This window comes from Chrysochloris asiatica, unplaced genomic scaffold, assembly GCF_000296735.1.
Source record: "Chrysochloris asiatica unplaced genomic scaffold, ChrAsi1.0 scaffold00085, whole genome shotgun sequence".
In the NCBI taxonomy this organism is placed as follows: domain Eukaryota; kingdom Metazoa; phylum Chordata; class Mammalia; order Afrosoricida; family Chrysochloridae; genus Chrysochloris; species Chrysochloris asiatica.
In genome coordinates this window covers 10337043-10356672 of record NW_006408603.1, presented here as the reverse complement: position 1 = coordinate 10356672, position 19630 = coordinate 10337043, and the positions used below count along the sequence as shown (strand labels likewise).

Genomic DNA, 19630 nt, shown 5'->3' with positions numbered 1-19630 from the left:
AGTGCTGTTGAGTCGGTTCCAACCCATGGCGACCCTGTATAGGCAGAGGAAAGTAATTTGCTCAGCATTATTACATGTTGAAATTAAACTTGAGTCCAGGTCTTCTGAGCTAAAATGTGTCTCCTCTTCTTTATACTATGAGAACAAGGTTGTTGTTAAGTGATATCCAGTCGGTTACCACTCATATAGCAACCCTGTATACTATACAGTCAGTGTATAGGGCTTTCAAGGAGCAGCTAGTGAGTTTGAACCGCCGACCATGGGGTTCAAACTGACCTTGCAGTCCAGTGCATTATCCTGCATCCCCTCACCAGGACTCTATGAACAAGGTTACATGGTTGGAAAGAAGGCATCTGGGAGGGATTCCCAGTGGAGAGAATAGCATGAAGAAAGGTGTGCCTGGGTTAGGAGTAGGAGATAATCCCATTCAGTAAGAGTGATTGATGGTAAATAATAGGAGATCAAGTATGAGAGAATCAAGTTAGGCTATGGAGGGTTGACTACATAGTTGAGGAATTTACCCTTTAGTCTACAGACAATGAGGAACCTCAAATTTCCTGATCTGGAAACCAGCTGATTGGATCTGTGATGAAAGAAACTGTTTACAGCTGTTATTTTCACAAAAGTAAAGAAAAAGTTCAGCTCATCAGGACAAAAAAATCAAGAAATTTTTAAAGTGTAGGTAACCTACTGCCTTTGTTTCTTGCCTTTTCTTGATTCTTAACAGCAACAACAAACTTTTGGTTACTTTTCCATGCTCATGCATAATTCAAGTGTCTTATCCAAAGGGTACTAGAGTAATTGTGTCCTCTTTTGTTAGTCCTTGCATGTCTGAGAGAATACCTTTCTTTTTCTCTCATAAACACTGCATAGTACGGGCTGGGTAGAGATCTAGATAGCTCACAGCAGCTCCTGAGTTCTGTAAAGTTGTTCACTTGTTCCATCATAATTTGTAATAGTTATAAGAAAATATTTTCATCCCTATCCACACTGCTGAACGCAATTTTCTATATGCTTGCAGTATTTTTATCTTATTGAAATAATTTTCTTTTAACTTAATTTTCTTAGAGTATGATGTGTATTCTCAAATTTTAAGCACAAGGTGTTTTGTTAGATTAGTCTAGGTATGTCTTTTCTGTTATCTTTTTTATTGTGTCTTTTATCTGTTCTGTTCTTTCTGGAAAGTGTGGATGTGATGCTTTGCAGAAGTTGTATAATTACAGCAAAATAAATTCATTTTCCTCGGTAGTAAAATGTTACTTTTGTCAAAAAATACTTATTTTGACACGTGGAATCATATTGGTATGCTAGATAGCGTCTGATTTGACATTTCTGTTCCTAGGTAAGGAATTGAGACCCCAACAAGGTAGGTTGACTAATACAAAGTCACACACATAGTTTATAATAGACGATTTCTTGATTCTCTATTGTATGCTTTTTCTATTATAAGATCCTACTTTCCTTTCACTGGCTGTTAAGATGAAAAAGTATGAATAGAAAACAATGCTAGTTGATAAGTGAACTGGATGTTTGTCTTCCTTTTTATATTGTTCCAGTCATTTGTATCAAATGTTTAGAAATTTGATAAAAAATATAGAGAAGGAAAAAAAAATATATAGAAAGAGAGAAGGAATGATCTGTGACTAGATATGAGGGAACATTAAGCATACATGGACTCCTGGTGTGGCGCTGTAGGATCAGCACTCAACTGCTAAGCACAAGGTCGACGGATCAGACCCTCCAATAACTCCTTGGAAACCCTATACAGGGTCATTGTGAGTCTGAACTGACTGAATGGCAACAACAAAGAATGCATCTCTCTTTAAGTTCATCTTTTCAGTAAACTTTGTTACTCATAAAAAAAAAAACAAAACCTTACTAATTATTTTACAAAAATGAGCATTTTTAAAAAGTAACATTTCTCACTAGGACATCTGCCAGGCAATGAATAAAAGAAGTCTGTCATAAATTAAGCTACAAAGACTTTTATAAATAGCAGATTATAGACCTGTATGTTTACACAGTGGAGTCCTGATATAGTGCTGTAGGATAAGCATTAGACTGCTAACTGCAGTGTTGGCAGTTCAGCCCCATCATCTGTTCCTCAGAAGCCCTATATAGGGTCACTATGATTTAGAACTAACTCAAAAACACTTAACAACAGCAACAAGTCTATACAACAAACATTTACTTTCAAGCCTACAATGTACTAGGTAGTGCTCTGGTTTTTGTATGAAATTTCTCACTAGAACAGTTTCAAATCATTAACAGTGGTCTGTTGACAAAGTTGCATGCATTAGAACTCGCTCTTTCCTCTGTCCCTCCTCATTATGGTAGAAGAACTTCTGTCCTGGAGAAGGATCTCATTCCCACTGAAATTCTCAGGAATGGATCTGCTCTGACTCCATCATTTATATCCTCTCAGATCTTCAGCTATTTCTTTCCTATCAGCACATGGACTTGTTTAAGTCTCTTGTACATTAAAACGGAATCCTGCCTCTCCCCCTATGTCTTCATTAGGCTGTCAGCCTCATTTTCTCCACTTTATTACTCTCACTCTTGAAGTGAGCTATCTGTGTTCTTTTTCCACTTTCCATAACAATCTGGCTTCAACGCCACGTTCCCACTGAAATTACACATGCCAAAGTTAATGGTGACGACTTTGTTACGAAATCCAGTGGATTCTTTTAGTCTTTATTGTATCTGACCTCTCTGCCATATTTGACACTATGAGCACTTCCTTCTTAAAAAACTTCTTCCATGGCTTTAGTGGTAACCTTATCAATTTTTGCTTCTCTCTCTCTCTGTTGACATTTCAGTCTCCTTTGCTTACTCCTGTCCTGTATCCTAAGTATGGGAGTTCCCTGGAGTTCCCTACTCAGCTCCTTTCCCTTCCTACTCAGCCTTGAATGGCCTCAGCTACTCTCCTGACTTCAATAACCATTTACATGCTAAGGACTTTCACATTTGTTTTTTTCAACTCAAGCTTCTCCAGTGAGTAGCTTGTCTGCCTATTAGGCATTTCAAATGAAAGACTCACAGGCTCTGCAACTCATTTCCTGAGTCTACCCACACTAGCAGATGAATTTGTAAATATTAAATAAATAGGGAAAAATAAATTTTTGAGTTTTTTTTTTCCAGTGACTGATATTACTGTTTATTCAATTCTCCAATCCAAGATCAAAAAATCTCTGAAGTATGAGATACTAATTTCTCCATCATATTGCAAATAAAAGCCACAATTTTACATAGGTAGCCTCTGATTTATGAAATATTCCAGTTACAGTTAACCACACTTATAACTGTTGTGGGGTGTTTTGTGCATTTTATCATTAGTAATATGTACTACATACAGTGTTGCGGCACCTAATTTGCTGGTAGTATCGTTGTCAGAGGAGTCTTGGTGTGGTGTTGTGGGTTAATGAGCTAGACTGAAAGGTGGGTTTGAACTGAAAGTTGGTGGTTCATACTCACCAGCTGCTCCTTGGAAACCCTATATGTGCTCTATATATCGACCCTGTATAGGGTTTCTGAGTGAACTTAGAACTATATATATCCTTGTGGAGATACACTGTAAGCCAGGCACTGTTCTAAGCACAGCCCACTGCCACTGAGTCAATTCCAAGGCATAGGGACCCTACCTAGGGTTTCTGAGACTATAAATCTTTACAAGAGCCTTGTTTTTCTCCTGTGGCGTAAGGTGGTGGTTGTGAACCCCTGCCCATTTGGTTATCAGCCCAGTGCCTATCCCACCAGAGCTCCTTGTTCTAAACAATATGGGTAAGAATTCATTTGTTTTCCCCAGATTCCTATGTGTTCTAGGTACTGTTACCTAGAGGTTAGTTAAAGGGAAACACAGAAGTTAATTACCTTGTCCAGTGTGATAACTGGCAAGCAGCAGAGAAGGCTTTGAACTCAAGCTTACTGGGTCTGCATATAGGCTCTAAACCTCTGTGCATTGTTATTGTTGTTAGGGGCCATTGAGTCAGCTCCAATTCATGGGGAACCCATATACAACAGAACAAAACACTGCCCAGTCCTATGCTATTCTTCCAACTGTTGTCATATTTGAACCCATTGTTGCAGCCACTGTATCAATCCATTTTGTCTGGGATCTTCCTCTTTTTCTCACTGACCCTCGACTTTACCAAACATGATGTTCTTCTTCAGGAACTGGTCCCTCCAGATTACATGTCCAAACTACATGTGACAAAGTCTCACTATCCTCGCTTCTAAGGAGTTTCTGCTGTATGTCTCCCAAGACAGATTTGTTCTTTCTCGATGCATTGTTTTTATTGTTAAGTGCTGTTGAGTCAGTTCCAACTCATAGTGACCCTGTATAGGATTTTCGAGGAGCAGCTGGTAGGTTTGAACTGCTGACTTTATGGTTCGCAGTCCATTGCTAATCCTACAGCGCCACAGCAGAAAAAGCAGCTTATATTCTTCACAGCAGTTTCTTAATCACTGTGTTTAAAAAGTTATACAGACTGAATTGCCAAGACATGCCATAATTTTAAATATGTGCCTAGAGTATACACATGCAAGTTATTCTATAGAATACTAAATAATGCAGTGTGCTGGTACTAGATAGTCACACACAAAAAAAACCCATGATTTTCCTTTGATTTTGCCTTAAGTCTCTTTTTTTAAAGACACTTCTGCATTTTCTTTGACTCTTTAGAGGCATAACAGTGGTCATAGCACCATTTATGTTTTAAGTCATCTGCTTATTTCATTTCACATTCAACAGCTTTATTGTTTTATCTTAGAAATGCTTGGCTTTCCACAATTTTAGCAGAACTCATTTTCTGTTGCTTTGTTTCTTGAAAGTGGTTAAGCAACTGTATAAAACTCATAGGAAATTAATGACTCACATAACGGAGAGGATTTGCTAATGTGAATTTTGTTTCAGTTGCCAAGTAGTAGTCTGCGTTTGTTTCCATGGTGACCAATCATTATAACAAACGTCACAATCTGACTTTGTCACACATTTTGTTTGTTTTGTTTGGACAGGTTTCCAACAGCTCTGTGTGTGTGTGTGTGTGTATACACGTTAAAATTTATCACACAAAAAATCTGAATAATTGCCTTAGGTACAAAAACCTCTTAGAAAAATTGTTTAGATAATCCAGGACTATTATTTTGATATTACAACACTAAAATGATTAGTGAAGTTAACATCTGTTTCTACTTAAGTTCCTGTTGAAAAATCGTATATTTGACAATTTTTTAAGCTTCTAAATTTTAGAAATTCATTTATAATATTGGTTCATTTGAAATATATATAATTATAGGAGAGTTTATCAGAAACAAGGCACAGACAAAGGGAATTAGGACCCCCCACCGGAGAATGAAGGAGAAAACAAACTCAGCCCCTCCCTTGGGTGAGAGTGTTCTAGAAAAAGGGAATGGAGTACACTGAGGTAGTCAGAGAACCAAGGCAGATGGGTGCCATGTGGGACACCAAGTGTTTACCACAAAGCTGAGTTGAGGAACACTTTCCAATGACTAAACTGCACGAGTTGGAATTAAACTAGTAAAAGTGAGAATTTGGAAGGGAGAGTGGATAGCATCCGGAGAAAGAAAACAACATGAACCAAGGCACACACTTGAGAAACCAGTGTGAAGTAAATGAGGAACAAAAAGCATTATGAGATAGGAAGAATCAAGACTAAAGACAGGCAGGGGGTTAATCATGGAGATACCCTCTTAAGGATGACAGACCTTGGGAAAGTGGTGAAGGATTTTAAACAGTAATGACATATCAAATTTGCCCTTCAGAAGTTGCTTTCTGGTAGCAGTGAAGAAGTTAGTTGTTGTTTTTTAATGTTTTATTGTGAATTATGTGATAGTTTACGTTCATCCTATTGTATATCATTTCATTGCCATGGTTACAATCCCTTCATGCATCATCAGCCAACCAAAGGGTATACCCTGCCCCACCTCCGTTGCTCCATCTCTCCACGTCATCATCTCTGCCTCCATCTCTGGTGTCACTACTTCTCTGGGTAGGGTCCCACTTTCCACTCTTCTCCCTTGATGGTCCCAGAGACCTCTGTTCCTAGACTGCAAAGTTAATGACTCCCCTCCTTGCTATAGAATGTCTACCTATGCATTTCCAACCCTCACAATCAGTCCTGATAACAATTATTCACTATTGTATCACAAGAGACCTATCCACATCTCCTATCATCAGCCCCACCCAGACAAATTGGATACTACTCAGTGGAGAGTCTACCTTCCTCTGAGCCCTCTGGGTCTAGGCTCCCTCTTGAAAGCTTGTAAGCCAGTCACTTCTTGCCTTTGTAGCCCTCAAGAAGTTAGTTTTGAGGAGGGGATCATATCAGAAACCCATTGTTATGTGTCAGGGAGGAAATTCTGAGAATTAGGGTAGTGCTGCTAGGCAAAGGAAAGGAATCAATTTAAAGACGGATAGAAAATAGCATGTTGTTGTTGGTAAGTGCTGTCGAGTCAGATCTGACTTACAGCAACCCTGTATAGGGTTTCCGACTCTTTAGACTTGCTTATTCTTATATTAGAGCCTGTTCCAGAGTCTTAGCACATATGCCAGTCTACTACTTGGGAGGCAGTATTTACATGTCTGGATAGTGTCATTTTGAACGGCTGACCGTGAGGTTAGCAGCCGGACTCATAACCACTACCCTACCTGAGCTCTTTTCCTCATATGAAAGAGGAGGCCATTCGGATAATAAAAAAAAAGAGCCCACTAGTTTAGGCAAGTAGGTGAGAAGTTGAGGGGAGTGATGGGAAGTAGGAGCCTGATTAGAGAGGGCTTGATCAGTAGATGGCTGGTGAGAAAATGGAAAATGTCTGCTTTATAGAAAGGTCTTCAAATTCCAGCTGCATCCATTTTTAGCCATATGACTTTGGACAAATCTTTGGATTTCTCTGCACCCTAGATCTTTCATTTATAAAATGGAGCTAATAGTAGCTTTCTCTTAACGTTTCATATATATATTTAGTTACAAATACAAATCTTAACAATACCTGGCCTGTAACAGACCTTTATCATCATCATCATCAGTGTCTTTGTTCCCTAGTGCTGTCATGACAAAACCACCACAGTGCATGTCTTTACAGCTCAGAAGTTTATCTGCTTTCTGTTCTGGAAGCTCGAAGTCCAAATCAGGATCTAAGCCATATTGATTCCTTTGGCCTGCCTTTGTTTGTATTGGATCCTCACATGTCCTCTTGTTGCTCCCTATTTGTGTGCCTCTGTTGTTAAGTGCACACAAGTAGGGAGAGTTGTTAAGTGCTGTCTCAGTTGTTAAGTGCCATCAAGTCAGATCCGACTCATAGCAACCTTATCTAGGATTTCCGATGCTGTAATTCTTTGGGGGAGCAGAAAGCCTTATCTTTCTTCCGTTTATAACTCAGTTGTGATTAGATTTATAATCTACCCCACTGGAGTAGGAAGTCCTGGTGTGGCGCTGTGGGCTAATGCATCAGACTGCAGTTGTTGTAACTGCAAAGTCAGTGTTTCAATCTCACCAGCTACTCCTTGGAAACCCTATACAGGATCGCGATGGGTCAGAATCAACTCAACAACAGTTAACAGCAACAAAAACTGGAGTATGGCGTAATTGCGTTCCAAAGAAAGCACTATTTCCAAATAGGATTGTTTTAAAGCTTATAAAACTGACCCACTGACATCAAGTCAATTCTGATTCAGCTTGTCTCTGTTGTTAAGTGTGTGGCGTCAATTCTTACTCAAGTCAATTCCAATTCATAACAACCCTGTCTAGTGTCTCTGAGGAGCAGCTGGTGGGTTTGAGCCACCAACCTTGCAGTTAGCAGTCTGGTGCTTATCCTACAGAACCACACCAGGACTCCATATTGATCCTGTTGTTGTTAAGTGCTGTAGAGTCATTTCAGCCTTATTGTTGTTGTTCTGACTCATAGCCACCTTGTATAGAGTTTCTGAGGAGCAACTGGTGAATTTAAACCGCCGACCTTGTGGTTTAAACTGACCCTGCGGTCCAGTGCATTATCCCACAGCACCATACCAGGACTCCATAGTGACCCTATTGTTGTTGATAAGCGTCATTGAGTTGTTTCAAACTACTTCTTGTTAAGTGCCGTCAGGTTGGTTCTGATTCATAGTCACCCTGTATCAGGTTTCCAAAGTCCTTGCCATCAGCAGCCCAATGCTTAACCCACTGTACCTCCAGGGCTTCTGTTACTGGTATTTTGTTGTTAGGTGCCATAGTGACCCTATGTAAACAGAATGAAACACAGCCTGGCCCTGCACCATCCTAACAATTGTTAAGTTTGAGCCCATTGTCTCAGCCACAGTATCAGTCCATCTCATTGGAGGTCTTCTATTTTGCTGACCCTTCACTTTACCAAGCATGATGTCCTTTTCCCGAGACTAGTCTCTCCTGATAACATGTCCGAGGTATAAGACCATTCTCACGTCTAAGGATTATTCTGGCCCAGACAGATTTGTTTGTGCTGGCATTCCATGGTACTTTCAGCACTTTCCAGCAGTACCACAGTTCAAATCCAGTCTTCCTTAATCATTGTCTGGTTTTTACATGCATATGTTGTTGTTCTTGTTGTTGTTAAGTTCTGTTGAGTTGGTTCTGACCCATAGTGATCCTGTACAGGGTTTCCAAGGAGTGGCTAGTGAGCTTGAACCACCAACCATGCAGTTCAAACCAATTTTGCAATCCAGCGCATCAACCCACAGTGTCACACCAGGCCATTGAAAATACCTTGGCTTAGGTCAGGCCAAGCCTCAAACTGACATCTTTGCTCTTTAATGCTTTAAAGAAGTCTTTTGCAGCAGCTCTGCCCATTGCAATACATTCTTGGATTTCTGTACTGCTGTTTCCATGGGCATTGGTTGTGGATCCAAGTAAAATGAAATCTTTAACAACTTCTATTTTTTCTCTGTTTATCTTGATGTATCAGTTGGTCCAGTTGTGACGAATTTTGTTTTCTTTATATTGAGGTACAATCAATGTACATACTGCAGGCTTCATTCTTTGATCTTCATCAGTAAGTGCTCCAAGTTCTCTTTGCTTTCAGCAAGCAACGTTGTGTCTTGTACATATCTCAGGTTTATAAGTCTTCCTCCAATCCTGATGCCACGTTCTTCATATAGTCCAACTTCTCAGATTATTTGTCAGCATACAAATTGAATAAGTATGGCGAAAGGATACAACACTGCCACGTAACTTTCCTGATTTTAAACCATTCAGTATCCCTTCTTCTGTTCAAATAACTGCTTCTTGGTCTACGTAGAGGTTCTACATGAGCACACTTAAGATATTCTGGAATTCCCATTCTTTGCAGTGTTATACATAGTTTGTTAAAACCCACACAGTTGAATACCTTTGCATAGTCAATAAAGCACAAGTAAACATCTTTCTGGTATTCTTCTTTCAGCCAAAGTCCATCTGACATCAGCAGTGATATTTCTTGTTTCACGTCCTCTTCTGAATCTGACTTGAATTTCTGGCATTTCCCTGTTGATGTACTTCTGCCATTGTTTTTGAATTATTCTCAGCAAAATTTTATTTTAATATTGTTCAATAATTTCCGCCCTCTGCGTGGTCACTTTTTGTTAGAATAGCCAGTTGGCCTGGTAGCAGCCTTCCAAATTTCTTGGCTTACACTAGTGTGTGTTTCCAGCCCCGCGTGAGTTTGTTGAAACATTTCTATTAGTATTCCTTCAATTTCTGGAGCCTTATTTTCACTAATACCTTCAGTGCAGCTTCGACTTCTTTTTACATTATCGTTGATTCTTGGTTATTTTGCTGCTTTTTGACATGGCTGAATGTTGACCAATTATTTTGGTCCAGTGACTGTGTTTTCCTTCCATCTTCTTTTAATGCTTCCTGTATCATTCAATATATTACAGGTATTATCGATATAAGGATGATTTTAATAATTCAGTCTATAATAGTATCATAATCTAGGATGTGGGACCTGGAAATATAGAGAAAAGAAAAAGAGAGGGCCTGAAAGGAAAGAAAAAAGAATAAGTAAATGGGAGCATAGCGTTGTGGAAGGATATTTTTCCCCTGAAAAATTAATGTCAAATCAATCCTGTCCCCTCTGTATACAGGGTAGATAGGGACAGGCAACTTAGACATTGGCTAAGGGGAGCAATAAAGGCAAAAAGTGACTGGCTTACAAGGTTTCAAGAGGGAGTTTAGTTAAGACTGTGTGGGGGAAGATAGAGTCCCCACTAAATAATTTTCATCTTGTCTAGACGGGTCTAGTAAAAAGAGATGGGGATAAGATTCTTAGGATTCCAATAATGAGTAATTATTATCATGACTAATTGCAATTATCACAACTGTAAAGGTAGAAGTTTTATAACAAAAACGGGGGAGTAGTTAATCTTACAGTCCAGAAACGACCCTAGGACCATCAAGGGAGAAGAGCACAAGTGGAATGCAGAACCTTATCCAGAGAAGCAGTGATACCAAAGATGGAGGCAGAGATGAGGACGGGGAGAGAGGGAGCAGCTGAGGACTCTAGACTCATGGAAAGAGAGGGACTGAGTGCTGGCGGCCAGGAGTCAAGCTTGCAGAATGTTCCCTTTAGTTGTTTAAATTATTATATATTCCTCAGTGTTTTTGTGTACATCTCCCCACCTCACCCAACCCCCCAAATAAAAGAAAAAGAAAAACAGAGGGAATGGAAAGAAATAATGTTGAATGGTGATGCACGGAGGAGACTGTAATCATTGCAATGAAACGATGGTGTAAAGCCGATGTTCTCCCTTGTAAAGTTCACAATTTAAAAAAAATAATAATGTCGTGTCCTTTATGTAAACTATTATTCTTCACCTTTATTGAAACTACAGTGTAGTTTCAATTATCTCCCATTTCTTCCCAAGCATATCATACTTAGTGTTGGTGTTCTACACTCTGTAGTGAAACTAGATAAATATTTTTGCTAACTATTCCTTTCTTGTTCATTTGTTTTCTAAAGAGAAATACCCACTCACATGATGGTGGTTATATGTGGTTGAGTAGGTTCTGACTCACAGTGACTCTATATAGGGATTTCCAAGGCTGAATCTTTACAGGGACAGAAAGCCTCATCTTTCTCCCTCAGAGCAACTGGTAGATTTGAACTACTGACCTCACAGTTAGCATTCCAGCTCATAATCCACTACACTACCATGACTCCTTACCCGTTCACCCGTTATTTTTGTTACTCTGGCCAAAACTGCCTTCCATTTGTGCAAAAGATAACATGTGCTCTCTTTAGTATGTAAAAGGCTGCTGTGTTAGAAGGGTGTTTTAAGCAAGACATAAACCTAAGATATATTTCTCTAATTCGTACTACAAAGGAATTAGTGTTATTTTATAAACAAATGGAAAGTGAGAAAGATTTTTTAGGGCTATTCAGTGAGTATTAATTAAGGGATTTTTATACTTAATTCCTATAATAATGGACTGAATAACATTGCAAGATGCATTGTGCTATTAAATTTTATATATCAACCAATAAATAAGATTCTTAGTTTTTGGGTTTTTAAAATAAAGCAATTAGAATAAAGTGGCATGCAATTTTACATAATTTTGTTCTCATTTTCAGATTATTTAGTTCTTGACCAAAATAAAAGTTGCCTACCTGTCAATTCTGACTCATGCAGCCCCATATAGGTCAGTGTGGAGATTTGGTCCACAAGGGTTTCAATGGATGGCTGTCCAGATGTAGATTGTCAGGCATTTCTTCCAAGGTGACTCTGGGTTTACGTGAACCACCACCCTTTTAGCTAGTAGCCAAGTGCTTTACTGTTTGTGCCATCCAGAGATTCTTCAGTGTGTATTAATTTGTTGATTTGTTTTAACAGAGTTGTAAATGCACATAGTTTATCAAAGATTGAAAATCAAAGGGAACACATGAGCAGTCATGTAAGCTTGGTGGCGACCACGTTGGTGTGCTGGTGAGTGGAAGAGGGAGAAAGGCAGCAATGAAGAAATGAGCTGAATTCAGACACATTCCATAGACTCCCGTTGACCTGGAGATAAGAGAGAAAAGAGGAAGGGCTGGTTAGTTCAAAGTGTGGTGAGACCTGGGGACTCTTGAGTCCATGGACAAAGACATAGCCACAGAAGGAAAGAGCTAAGAGTGAAGCATCCAGTTGATATGAAGTAAGGGGAGATAGATGCACAAGAATTCCCAAAACTGTAGATAGTATCCATTTGACCTAGCTTCGATAGCTTGATGATCAGAACTCCACTAGAAGAAGATAAAAAAAAATTTTTTTTGATAAAGGGAACAAGTATAAATTGCTACAATTTGATGAACTTGACCTATATTTATGGATATAGTAGCTCAAAATACCAAATGAGAGGGAAGGAGTCGCCACATCAAGTATCAATCCTATCCCCTCTGTATACAGGGTTGATAAGGACGGGCTACTTACACATTGGCTACCTAAAATGGAAGGGGCGATAAAGACATGAAGTGACTGGCTTACAAGTTTTCAAGAGGGAGTTTAGTTTCAAAGTGTAAGGGGGAAGGTAGAATCCCCACTGAATAGTTCTCATCTTGTTTAGACGGGTCTGGTGAAAAGAGATGGGAATAAGATTCTTATGATTCAATAGTTAGTAATTGTTATCATGACTAACTGAGATTTCACAACAGTAAGGGGAGAAGTTCTGTAACAAAAAGAGGGGAGTAGTTGATCTTATAGTCCAGTAACAGAGGACCCTAGGACCATCAAGGGAGAAGAGCACAAGGAGAATGTGGGACCCTATCCAGAGAAGCAGCGACGCCAGAGATGGAGGCAGAGATGACGACTGAGAGGGGGGCGGGGGGTGGTGGAGAGAGCAGCTGAGACCTCTAGATTCATGGAAAGAGAAAGGTTATGTGCTTGCAGCCAGGAGGCAGGCTTGTAGGTTTAGAGTTTAAAAGTTGTACAAGGCAGATTTTGGAAAACTGCAGCTCTCCTAACCCATTTCCCACATGGTCCAACTGAGCAGATGACAGGAAAGGAAATGCATGGACTTCTGTCTCCTTTTGCCCTGCAGTACCATTCCAGTGCTATCCTTTTAGCACATTCGGAAGCAGAGCGCAAGAGAACTCGGTTTACATAGCTCATAAAGGTCAGCCTCATAAGCCAGGGAGAGGGGTAGAGTGGATCTGGAATGACAAACAGAATATCAGGCTCAGTAGTTTTGATTTCCGTGAGTACATTTTAGTTCTCTGTGTATTCTTTTTTTATAGCATCCTATTCCTGTGTGCTGGATGCAATTTCTTTTTTTAATCTCAAAGATTTTTTTTTTCTTCTTCTTCAGGCACAGTCTGTTACTGCTAAATTGCTGGGGGGGTTTCTTATTTCTTTTGGCCTTAGTTTCATATTAAGAAGCTTTGTTCAAGTGACTGCACAGACTTAACTGTAAAGCACTATAAAAGTTTATTCAAATCCCACGTGAATAATTTATTTTAGAAGGATTGGCACAAAGCTGGTCCCTATGAAGTAGAGGTTAAAGCTATCCCAGTGTCTGCCTTTTTCCAATATGTTACACCACTCCATTATCCCTGATCTTAACCACCATTCCTCACGTCCCTCCCGTCCCAGGATTCTGCAATATGCTGCAACGTCTCAGAAAACTCCCACCTGTCAAGTAAATGGCTCACAGAATTGTGGAGGCTGCAGGTCCCAGATCTGTAGTTCAGAGGTCAATCTAGAGGATTCTCCTCACCCACCTAGTTTTAGGAGCTGAGGAACCCATATTGGTAGGTCAGAAGATGTCAGATGTATGAGGCTGTGGCAGCTAGCAAATCAGGTCAGGTAGTAGGCCACAAGTCCCATGAACTGGAGCTCAGAGGTGAACCAGATGCAGGGTCCAGAGCAAGAGAACAAACTTTGCCATAGCATTTTTGTCTATTGGACTCAGACCATGTCCCCAAAGAAAACTCAGGGTGGTGACTTGAGTCACACCCTCTAATAAGGAAGGAATCCTTAATTCTTAGTTCCACCATAGTTACTCCTTGTTGTTGTTGCTGTTAAGTACCGTCTAGTTGGTTCTCACCCATAGCAAACCTGTGTAGGGTTTCTGAGTAGCATCTGGTGAGTTTGAACCACCAACCTTGAAATTCAAACCGACTTTGCAATCCAACGCATTAATCCACAGCGCCACACCAGGACTCCTTAGTTCCACTTTAATCCTTAATCCCAGTTTGTTACCATTAAGTGCTGTCAAGTTGGTTCCGACTAATAGCAAGCCTATGTAGAGTTTCCAAGGAGTGACTGGTGAGTTTGAACCACCAACCTTTTGGTTCAAACTGAATTTATGGTCCAGTGCTTTATCCCACAATGCTAGACCATAATCATGGGCATAGAGGCTAGGGTTTAAAATACAGAACAGAACAGAGGAATATGACTAGGAGGACCATACTAAGTAATTAACTGCCCTGCAAATCCTTATGCATATGGAGGATGCTTGGCAACTCAGGATTTTACTGTAGATCGAACTTGCTGGACTACTTTATTGAGAGCTTTCAACATCTGTAGTCTATTGGAACTGGTTGATTTCCTGGGGAAAACCCTTAACCATACCTTATTGAAGAATATGTGGTTGGCTCTGCTTTATGAGGAGTCAGTTTAGGTAAGAAGACTGAAAAGTCTCAGCATTCAGTTGTCATCTCCACCCTCACCTCTACCCACCATCAACATACCACCAAGCTACTTCTGAACACTGCCCTCAGGTCAGGCAGTGCCCGCTGTGTGTGTTACCTGGTCAGTACAATAATAAAGCTGCCTTCTACTGGAGTCAGCAAGAGGCTCTGAAGATCTGACTGTTCGCAGCTGATTTCGCCTTTTGTCCGTCTTTCATTCTAATCAAGTCCAATTTAGGATTACTGCTCTTGACTTTCATTATTAACACCTTAGGGTTTGGCTTTCTTGGATTTACTAAGACAGCAATCAGTTGTCCTTTCCTAACTACTTATTTCTGTTACCTTGCTGGTTCTTTTTTTTTAACTTGTAGATAATGCCTTTTACTTATTTTTAGTTAAGTTTTGGGGAGAGAGCAGAGGATAATACGTGTGTTCAGCTTGCCATTTTAAGTCACTTATTTTTCGATGTATGTATAGGTTAGCTACTGCTCTTCTTACTGGGGATGCCTGATGTGGTTAACTGTCTTCGAGTCAGTTCCAACTCACAGCGACCCTTTGTAGGGTTTCCACGGAGTGGCTGGTGAATTTGAACCACGACCTTGCGGTCCAGTGCATTACCCCACAGTGCCACACCAGGATGCTTGATAAGTACCTCCAAATCCATCATTTGCCAAGTAATTTTCATTCTGCCTCTCAATCTGTGAGCCAACTAATTACACCTGTGTCAGATCGCAAGGGAAATGTCCCGAACAATACATACACATGCTCTTCACATTATGATTAATTAAATCATCTAAGGGAGTCCTCGTGTGGTGCTGTGGGATAAAGCACTGGACCGCAAAGGTCAGTTGAAACTACAAAGACGGTGATTCAAACTCACTAGCCACTCCTTGTAAACCCTACACAGGGTAACTTTGAGTCAAAACTGACTCAACGGCACTTTGCAACAACAAGGGTTCTTTATGAAACAAAATAAAATGACTTAAGCTATCATGGTGAAAACTCTGGTCAAATATATGCTCTCCTGTCTTTTTAAGGAGCTACAGGAGTACAGTTGGTTATGAGTTGGACTGCTAACTACAAGGTCAGCAGTTCAAATCTACCAGCTGCTCCATGGGACAAAGATGATGCTTTTGCACCCATAAAGATTTACAGCCTTGGAAACCCTTTACAGGGTAGCTATGAGTTACAACCAACTTCATGGTACACAGCCACCACCACCATCATCTGTCTTTTTGTAGTCCTGGTGTGGCTTTTTAAAATAAGCACTGGAGTGTTAACCACAAGGTCAACAGCTTAAACCCACCAGTCATTCCTTAGAAACTCTATACAGGGTCGCTGTGTGTCAGAACCAACTCAACAGTGCTTAACAGCAACATCTGTCTTTTTATCTGTATATAAGTACACACCACACAACTACAAACTTAGTTATAAAATTACACTCGTATTTGCTTTTTCTATTTCTGTTCTTGGAATAGGAATGGCATTGCATTCATCACCTAAAAGAACATTGCAAAATTGATCCTGAGGTACCAATGCTGTCTGTGATTGGATAATATCCATATGCCTACAAGGAAGACCAACTAATACCACTATTATTGAAATTTATCCACCAACCACTAAAGCCAGTGATGATGATATTAAAAGATTCTACCAACTTCAGTCTGAAATTGATTGAACAAATAATCAAAATACATTGATAATTACTAGTGATTGGAATACAAAGGTTGGAAACTAAGAGGAAGGATCAGTGATTGGAAAATATGCCCTTGGTGATAGAAATGATGCTGGAGATCGCATGATAGAATTTTACAAGACCAATGACTTCATCATTGCAAGTACCTTTTTTAAACAACATAAAAGACAACAACTATGTACAACTATTCCACTAGATGGAATGCACAGAAATCAAATAGACTATATCTGTGAAAGGAGATGGTGGAAAAGCTCCATATCATCAGTCAAAACAAGGCCAGGGACAGATTGTGGAACAGACCATAAATTGCTCATAATGCAAGTTCAAGCTGAAGTTGAAGAAAATTTAAAACAAGTCCACAAAAGCCAAAATAGGACTTTGAACAAATCCCACCTAAATTTAGAGATCATCTCAAGAACAGATTTGGTGGCCAAAGATCAGAAGAGTTGTGGGATGACATCAAGAATATCATACAGGAAGTAAGCAAAAGGTCATTAAGAAGGCAAAAAAAGAAACAAAAGACCAACGTGGATGTCAGAAGAGACTGAAACTTGCTCTCTAGTGTAAATATGCTAAAGCATATGGAAGAAATGAGGGTACAAGAACTGAACAGAAAATCTCAAAGGTCATCTTGAGAAGACAAAAGTCAAATAATATAACAAAATGTACAAAGACCTGGAGTTAAGAAACCAAAAGTAAGAACATGCTCAGTATTTCTCAGGCTGAAAGAACTGAGGAAAAAATTCAAGGCTCAACTTACAATATTAAAGGAGACTATGGCCAAAATATTAATGATGCAGAAAGCATCAAAAGAAGATGGAAAAAATACACAGAATCACTGTACCAAAAAGAAATGGTTGATGTTCATCCATTTCAAAGGTAGCGTATGATCAAGAGCCAATGATCCTAAAGGGACAAGTCCAAGGTACAATGAAGGCATTGGCAAAGAACAAGGCCTCAAGAATTGATTAAATATAAATTAGAGTCTTTCAACAAACTGATGCAGCACTGAAGGCACTCATTCATCTATGCCAAGTAATTTGGAAGACAGCTACCTGGCCAACTTACTGGAAGAAATCCATGTTTGTGCCCATTCCAAAGGAAGGTGACCCAACGAAATGCAGAAATCATAGAACAATATCATTAATGTTACATGCAAGTAAAGTTTTGCTAAAGATGGCTGCAGCAGTACATAGACAGGGAACTGCTAGAGATTCAAGGCCGGATTCAGACAGAGAGGTGAAATGAGGGATATCATTGCTGATATAAAATGGATCTTGGCTGAAAGCAGAGAATAAACAGAAAAATGTTAACTTGTGATTTAATGATTATGCAAAGGTTTTCGATTGTGTGGATCTTGACAAGCTCTGGACAATATTTCAGCGAATGAGTATTAAGGAACACTTAATTATGCTCATGAGAAATCTGTATGTAGACCCAAGAGGCAGTCATTCGAATAGAACAAACCAAAGGGACAATGAATGGTTTAAAATTAGGAAAGTTGTGTGCTAAGGTTGTATTCTTTCAGCATACTTATTCAGTGTATATGCTGAGCAAATCCGAGAAGCTGTATTATCTGAAAAAGAACATGGCATCAGAATTGGAGTACAGACACTTGAACAACCTGAGATATGCAGATGATACAGCCTTGCTTTCTGAAAGCGGAGAGGACTTAAAATAATTACTGATGAAGATCAAAGACCACAGCCTTCAATCTGGGTTGTACTTCAATGTAAAGAAAACAAAAATCCTCACCATTGGACTAGTGAACAATATCCATATAAATGGAGAAAAGATGCAGCTTGTCAAAGACTTCATTTTGCTCAGATCAGCCATCATCACTCATGGAAGCAACAGTCAAGAAATCAAATGGTGAATTGCATTAAGACAAATCTGTTGCGCAAAACTTTTAAAGTGTTCAAGAGCAAAGATGTCAGTTGTGGACCCAGGTGCGCTGACCCAAACTATGGTATTTTCAGTAACTTTATATGCATGTGAGAATTGGACAATGAATAAGGAAGACCATAGAGGAATTGATGTGTTTGCATTATGGTGTTGGGGGAGAATATTAAAAGTATCATAGACTGCTAAAACAACAAGCAAATCTATGTTGGAAGAAGTATAGTGAAAATGCTCCTTAAAAGCCAAGATGGCCAGACATTGACCCTCATACTTTGGAAATATTATCAGGAGGGGCCAGTCCTTGAAGAAGAACATCATGTTTGGTAAAGTGGAGGGTCAGTGAAAAAGATGAAGACTTCCAATGAGATGGATTGGCACAGTGGCAGCAGCAGTGGGCTCAAGTGTAACAGCGACTGTGGCATTGGCACAGGACCAGTGTTTTGTTCTGTTGTGCATAGGTCGCTATGAGTTAGTACTGACTCAGTGGCACCTGACGACAGCAACAACATTCTTAGACTTATAGATAATGATGGAGAAAGCCATAAAACACAACAAATTGGTCCTAACACAAATTCATTTTATTCACTAAGACAGGTGGGGAAACTTTTTTAAACATCATTCTTGGCCATACAGAATTATCAACTTAAAAATTATCCTGCTGTATGTAGTCAAACATTTCATTAACTCACTCCTAATGTGATGGAGTCCTGGTGTAGCGCTGTGGGGTAATGCACTGGACTGCAAAGTCAGTTTGAATCACAAAGTTGGCAATTCAAGCTTACGGGCACTCCTTGAAAACCCTATACAGAGTCTCTGCGTCAGAACCTACTTAACTGCATTTAACAGCAACAGTGTGATGGCTGAAACTGCTGTGGCCTTGGCTGGGCCAGACTGAATGATTTCTTGGACCCTATCTGGCTCACGGGCTGAACGTTCCCCACCCCTACTCTAAGACTCCTTACCCTTTCTACCACAGCATTTATTCCTAACTGTCCTTGAGCTTTTATCTGAATCTTCAATGAACACACTAACCCTTTTTACTGAAGTGACCTCACTTACAACTTTCTTAAGAATATCAAAATATTCAACCTGGGCTCTTTGCTGTTCACGTTTCCTTTCTCCAATTTTCCGTTTATGTTCACCTATTGTCTTCTTTCTGTGTTAGAGGAATAATTATTCCTTCTTATATTTACACAGAAAAGGAAAGGAAACAGCATGTGCAAAGAAAGGCCTGGAACCTTGAGAGGAGAGAGTTGTTGGAAGAATGTAGGTTTTCCTTTGTGGACAAATGAGCTTCAGAGTTAAAAGGCTTGTCTTAAATGCAAGTTCTGCAGCTTCTTACTTTGAATTACCATCTTTCTTCATTTTTCTTTTTTCTCATCTACAAAATGAGGCTAACATTACCCTCTCAAAGGG

The 19630-nt window shown here is 39.7% G+C and overlaps 1 protein-coding gene across 1 annotated transcript in view; it reads left to right on the top strand.

Annotated features, from left to right (window-relative positions):
• FAM102B (family with sequence similarity 102, member B) overlaps window positions 1-19630 on the top strand; it is an 80591-nt gene that overhangs the window by 21639 nt on the left and 39322 nt on the right. The window lies entirely within an intron of this gene.